At 42.4% G+C, this 7,212-nt stretch overlaps 1 pseudogene; it reads right to left on the reverse strand.

Annotated features, from left to right (window-relative positions):
- Positions 1-6,315: 6,315 nt before the first annotated feature.
- Positions 6,316-6,522, reverse strand: LOC126458710 (U2 spliceosomal RNA; annotated as a pseudogene).
- Positions 6,523-7,212: the final 690 nt, after the last annotated feature.

The raw sequence follows: 7,212 nt of genomic DNA on the forward strand, positions 1-7,212 counted from the left end.
AATCATCAATAGTCCAACGTCGGCGAGGCGTAAAGCTTCGTGTCGTGCAGTCATCAAGGGTACACGAGTGCGCCTTCGGAAACCCATATCGATTATGTTTCGTTGAATGATTCGCACGCTCACACTTGTTGATGGCCCAACATTGAATTCTGCAGCAATTTGCGGAAGGGTTGCAGTTCTGTCACGTTGAACGATTCTCTTCAGTCGTCGTTGGTGCCGTTCTTGCAGGATCTTTTCCGGCAGCAGCTATATCGGAGATTTGATGTTTTACCGGATTCCTGATATTCGTGAACTGGTCGTGCGGGAAAATCCCCGTCTCATCAGTACCTGGGAAATGCTCTTTGTCCCATCGCTCTGTGTGCCGACTATAATACCACGTCCAAACTCACTTAAATCTCGATAACCAGCCATTGTAGCAGCAGTAACCGATCTGACAACTGCGCCAGATACTTTTGACCTACATAGGCGTTGGCGACCGCAGACCGTATTCTGCCTGTTTACATATCTATGTATTTGAATACGCATACCTGTATCAGTTTATTTGGCGCTTCATTGTAGAAGCGCCATTGTGATAGGGTCTCTCTCCTCGACATTCTCTCTCTCTGGCGCTCTTTCTCTCTCTCTCTGTCATAGTTATGAGATCGCTCTGCTCGTTCCATGTCTGTACGATTTTATAATGTGTTACTAACTGTGAAATTGATTTTTACTATAAACTGTTATTCAATGCTTTCATTTCGTCGCCCTGTGTCAAATAACGAAGCATTTACATCAAGTCTAGCACGTTGGCCAGTTGAGACAACGAAGCATAGCAAAGATCTACAAGACAGCCGCCATTACGCGGCAAATTTGAATTTAAACACTTTTCTTCACAGTCGAGCAACTGCTCGCGCAGCTAGCACATTTCTATTTCACAGGAGCGTGCGTATCTGAGCGTGCGTATTTATGTCGAAACAAGCAGGTTTACAATAAATGATCGATTTTTCAGCTGGCCTGGCTACGAACAAACAAAGACGTTCCCAGAATGAGATTTTCACTCTGCAGCGGAGTGTGCGCTGATATGAAACTCTCTGGCAGATTAAAACTGTGTGCCGGACCGAGACTCGAAATCGGGACCATTGCCTTTCGCGGGCAAGTGCCCTGCCAACTGAGCTACCCAAGCACGACTCACGCCCCGTCCTCACAGCTTTACTTCTGCCAGTACCTCGTCTCCTACCTTCCAAACTTTACAGAAGCTCTCCTGGGAACTAGCACTCCTGAAAGAAAGGATATTGCGGAGACATGGCTTAGCCACAAAAACGTAATTTCAAGGCATCTTATAAAAGCGAGGAGTGAGACTATGCACTGTTCAATCATTATAGTAAGAAATATTTACAGTGATAGTTATTTACAGTGGCACAGTTGAGTGTGTGGTGCGAAAATAGGTACTTTACTTTTACGTAAAGTAGTTACAACTCTTACTGTCACGAGATTGATATTTTCTTGGTGATTGCTTACAACAGCATTTACGTCACGTCAATCACGATTATTAGCTGGAAGGCTCAATTTATAATTATTAAAGTAAATGTAGTTAAGAATTGTTCTGTAATTTACGTCTCAAACACGCATGCCATATTTTACAAGCTAACTTTCAAACAGTACTTGGATTTATTCAGAGAAAACCATAAAATCTTTTAATTACAAAAACAAAAATAATTTTCAGATTCGAGCCACCACAGTGGCAACAGCGGCAGTCGAGCGTATATGACAGTCCAGGGGACGCGGAAAAACTGAAGTCGTTGTCCTAATGCGGAAACGGAGCGAATTGTGTGATGTACAAAAGAAGATGATCATCGGCTTTCGGGCCAAAGGGTGGAAACATCTTCGAAACGGCTAGGTTTTAAAACTGTTCTCGTGCTACCATGGTTAAAGTTTACCGTGCATGACAAAATAGCTTTATCCAAAACTGGCGCCGAGGCAACTGCGGTGCACCACGGGCCTTACATAACAGTGGTGAACGAATTCTGCAGGGATATGATCGGCGAACAGACGTGTAATTGTAGAGCAACTGACCGACCAAATGTGTGAAGGGCCTGCCAACAGTGTCTGTTCAATGACCGTTCACGTTGCTGCGTTTGGGACTCCGCGGCAAGAGCCTGGCTCATGCACCCATGCTGGCTACTGTTCATCGGCAAAAAAGGCTCCAATTTGCATCCCAATACTGAAAACTGGACGTCCACCGAGTGGCGACAGTTGGCCGTTTCGCATGACTTGTTTTATGTTCCATAGGACAGATGGCCGTTGGCTCGTACGGCACAAAACGTCTGAGACGAAATACCCTGAAACAACAGTGGGAAGGGTCCAAGACAGAGGAGGGAGTGTTACGGTCTGGGAAACGCTTTTGGTGCGTCTTGGACTTGGAAAATTAATTGAACAAGATGGTGTCTTGGGAGAGGTGCAAGAGTCGTGGGACAGTGAAATGCATGTATACAGATGACGGTAGTATCGCGTACACTGGCGGAGCTGTGATTTGTAATCAGGTGATTCATCCGAAAAGTTTTCCGACGTGACTACGACTACACGACTGGAAGTTGGAACTAGAAATCGTTAGGGAATTCAGTATTCCAGTATCCACAATGTTAAGAGTGTGCTGAGAATATCAAATTTCAGAAATTACCTCTCACCGCAGACAGTGCAGTGGACGACGTCTTTCGCTAAATGACTGAGAGGAGCGGCTTTTGCGTAGAGTTGTCAGTGTTAACAGACAGGCAACAGTGCGTCAAATAACCGAATAAATCAATGTGAGATGTACAACGAATGCATCCGTTAGGACAGTGCGGCAGATTTTGCAGTAATCGGGTACAGCAACAGACGACCGACGAGTGTGCCTTTGCTAACAGCATGACATCGCCTGCAGAGCTTGTCCTGGGGCCCTATTCTGTATCGTTAACACCGATCGGTGTAGTAGGTTTGTCTCGGTAGTGATGTCATTTTCGGTTTTTTACCGAAATATCCCATTCAGTAAGCTTCTGAGACCTGTTACCGAACGATCCTCCCACCGATTTTGCGTCAATTGTACCGAGAGGTTTAGAATTTCGGTGTGGCCTTGTCGATCGGTGAGCTGTGGTTTATATACACCTATAATTTGTTATTTTAAACATGTTTAGTGGCTTTAGCTTTGGATTTAGTGATTGTGTTACTAAGAATCACCAGACGACACATCCGGTTAGAAAGCGAGTTCATAATACACTATTTTCCTTTGTTACAAGTATGGTTAGGTTAGGTTGTTACTGTGAATAATTACATCCAAAAAGAAAACGTTTTCGGTCAATATTCTCTCAAAATACGTGTTATTTTAATGCAAGTAAGAGTTTAAAGATCATTAAATAGCAAGACATCGGCTCTGCTTACGTATATTACATGAGTGTAAACTGACGTTACTAGTGACTTTGTGCACTTTTTCCCGAAATGGTTTGGTTAGTAATTATCGAAACGTGTTTACAACTTTCAAGTAACAATGGAAAGCAATTATGTGCAGCCTGATATTGGAAACGTTCCATACTATTACGCATTTCTGACTTACGGAGCATCGTTTGGTAACGAAGTCAGCCTACGTTCTGCGCAATAGTACAAGAATTCAGAAGTGCGTAGCTGTTGTTTAGCGTAGCAAAGTGGTTAGCGCGCTGAATTGTACTACTGCTAAAAAATGAATATGATTCCTCATTCTCTGAATGCTGTAATTTATGACTGCAATTATCTGTCACCTTATTTATATCATTTCATTGTAGCCATATTTGCTATTGTTTTTGTGGAATAAAAGAAATTGCTACACGTAAGGGCGCGGGTTCGTGCACGGATGGGTGGAAAATTTTTTTTCCTCTTCATATATGCAACACGTTCTGAGACATCGTTATTCGTGTAAGTTAAGATTTTTCTCCAATATTCGTTATTACTTACATGTAAGAGCGTACTTCCTCAGTAATGATTTCGTGATACCTGTGTGTTTAAAAAAGAAATATGAAACTGCTGGAGATGAAATTGCTGTGAGTGAAACATCCGACAGTGACCTTAATATTTTTTATTGTCAGATAATTCAGCATTTATCCCAACATGTGCGTTCGCTGTTCGGTGGAGATTCGCATAAACGGATGTTTTTGCGATCTTGCCTACACAACCACATGTAAACAACGTACAAGCTTTATTCATGTCGTCTTAACATATATGTGCCCTTCATTTACATGTAAGAGCGTGCTTTGTCAGTATTGAGTTTTTTCGATGCCATGACTTCAGTGTAAGAACACTAAAACGAAAGACTGAACTACAAATGAAATCGAATCACTTTCAGACCATTTCTATACTGTTCCATTCTCGAATTATAGCTCTCAGTCATCACCTAATGGCTACAATTTTTAGCACAGGCTACAAATACTGGCCAAAACTGTTCAATAATAAGTGCCTCTCCATACCCAGGGTTGCCGTTTTTGTTTCAAATAAAATACCCATAAACGACAATCACAATAGTAATCCTTAACGCTCTTTCAGTGTCACTGAACTGTGAACCTACTAACTTCATTTTCGTCCGACATTTACGCTGGTATTTTAGCAACACTTCATACTGCAAAACACAAGTTCGGTACTGCAAAGAATAGCGCGCCTGTGTCGTCTGCTAGCCGCTTTGTGTTCGTGGCGCTGTGCGCGCTGCAGTGCGCATGCGCGGATCTGCTGCCACTTGCTTTTGATAGGCTTGCGCGGCGCGAACCGACAACAGCGCTTCGGTTCTGTAGACACGAACGGTATCGCTACCGAAATGCATACTGAATAATGACGGGACTCTAATTCGAGTACTAGACCGTTCGGTGCTCTTGAGTACCGAAACGATCGGAACAATGGCGGAAAAAAACAGAATAGGCACCCTGGGCTCGTGACCATATCAGTTGGGCCCTAGGGATCTGATGAGTCCCCAGCTCGTAAGAGCTGATGGTAAGGTTCGAGTGTGGAGCAGACCCCACCAACGACACGGACACAAGTTGTCAACAAGGCACTGTTCAACTTGGTGGTGGCTCCATAATGGCGTCGGCTGTGTTCACAACGAGTGGACTGGGTCCTGTGGTCCAAGTGAACCGATCATTGACGAGAGATGGTTACGTTCGGTTGCGGGGAGACCATTTGCAGCTATTCGTGTTCCGAGACAACGACGGAATTTTTATGGATGGTCATGGGCTATGTCACAGAGCTGCAACTCTTTGCGATTGGTTTGAATAACATTCTAGACAATTCGAGCGATTTTTGTCACCTCAGTATATAACGCTAGGTACGTCTGGACGATCACGTGCAAAGCACACAGTAATATGTCTTTGGCATCACCTTCGTTACTTTAAAATTTCCCTTATGTGAAGACGAAGCAAATTCTGCCTTCTGATTGATTTGTGTTAGAGGATGGGGAGCATCTATGTGACTTGCCGACACAGTCGCAAACGCGCTGTGAGGTTGTGATGTAATATTGTAGGCAAGCGTCATGATCTTTAGTAGTCAGGAGTAATTTCCTTTTCAATGTCTAAACGATGTCCATACTGCATATTAGTCTTACATCGCCGAATTTCACGTGAATTTAGCTAGATAGCTATGAACATCACTTCCACACGTAACCAAGATAGAGCAATGCTTGTGCTTCGTTAAAAAGTAAAATAAAAAAACATTGTCGCTTCCCATTTTATTCATACACGTGATTATTGACAGTAATTTCTAAACGAAACTGACCTATTGTCAAATTGACGCTTGCAATCTTATGAATGTTTAGACAATAAATTATTATAAGCAGCGCGCCTAATTACTGCAGTATTCACATTACTGGTTTCGGGAAACTGTTTCCAGCTCCAGATCCACTAACAACTCACGTAGACGTGAAGGATGTAACCCGAACATTTACGTATTATCGAGAGAATTGAACGTCTTTCGGTTGTAGACATATCACGAATCATCACCGTTATAAAATTTTAAAATATAACATCTTACGTTTCAGTTTATGCAATATGCTTGTATAGCGAATCATGGACTTTGCATTGTCTTGATATTTTTCTTTTTTTTATATTTGTTTTTTTCTAAAAAATTTCTTTTTGCCTCTCTTTGTCATTTTCTTTTTTTTTTCGTCTGCAAGAGCGGTCCGGCTAACCGCAAAAAAAAAAAAAAAATTCTTTACATAATCTTAAATTAATTGAAAGAAATCGTGGTGTGTAAGCAGCTAACTACTGGGCACATCGACAACTGCGACAAGTATTGCCACCAGGGGATTACCTGATCACTGCAGAATATTAACCCATTACAGGCTGTTTTTTAATTAATTTTAGGTGGGCCGATCCCGGCGGTACTGCAATGCCGGGCCAACCCGCGACAGAGGTGGAGCAAGCCCCTAACACTCCGTCATGAGCCAAAAATGAGTTTAATATTCTGGTCCTGCGATGCAGGACGTATCAGATATTAAGCTGATAAGAACAAATACTGCACTTCATTTTACCTCCCCTATAGCCCTACCTTCCTCTCTCCAGAAATGCCGCCATCCTTTAGTGTCGACGCAAATTTCGTTCAGTTCTATCATTAATTACAACATACCACAGTGGAGGTGAGACGAATGGATATTTTGGTGAACGGCATGTACCGACTGCGAGAATCGGACATTTCGTGATACGAACATGTCTCTGTGTCTTATCGAACCAAAGATTTAATACTAGGAACTCTTTGTGAAGGAAACTGACAGATTGTACGTGTGAGAGGAGAGAGATTGTATTGTTGTGAGATGCCATTACGGTATATACTAAATGTTCAAATAGTTTTTGCATGAAATAAAATCCAATAACTAACATTAAGTGTTCAAGGTGTATATATCTCCATACCGAAGTAGTTAATTATCAGGGCACAGATACTACGAGACGTAGATCACTCGGAAGTGAAGTTTGGACGACAGTGCGAACCTGAATTTTCCACGGTCAGAATTCCTCGAGAGATTATCTCCGAATTAACTTTAACTTGCTAAATTGATGGACTTATCATCCAGACTCATCAAACAACCTGCATTTTCCACAGTCAGAATTCGTCGAGAGAGAAGTAATAAACTTTAACTTTCTAAATTGTTGGACCTATCATCCAGACTCATCAAACAACGTAGCACGCAGTTGTGCCGAACGATCTGCGTAGCGAGTAAGGGTTTAAGAGATTTCAGGTGGAGCAGATAACGACGAGGAA

This window comes from Schistocerca serialis, chromosome 2 (assembly GCF_023864345.2).
Source record: "Schistocerca serialis cubense isolate TAMUIC-IGC-003099 chromosome 2, iqSchSeri2.2, whole genome shotgun sequence".
Lineage (NCBI taxonomy): Eukaryota > Metazoa > Arthropoda > Insecta > Orthoptera > Acrididae > Schistocerca > Schistocerca serialis.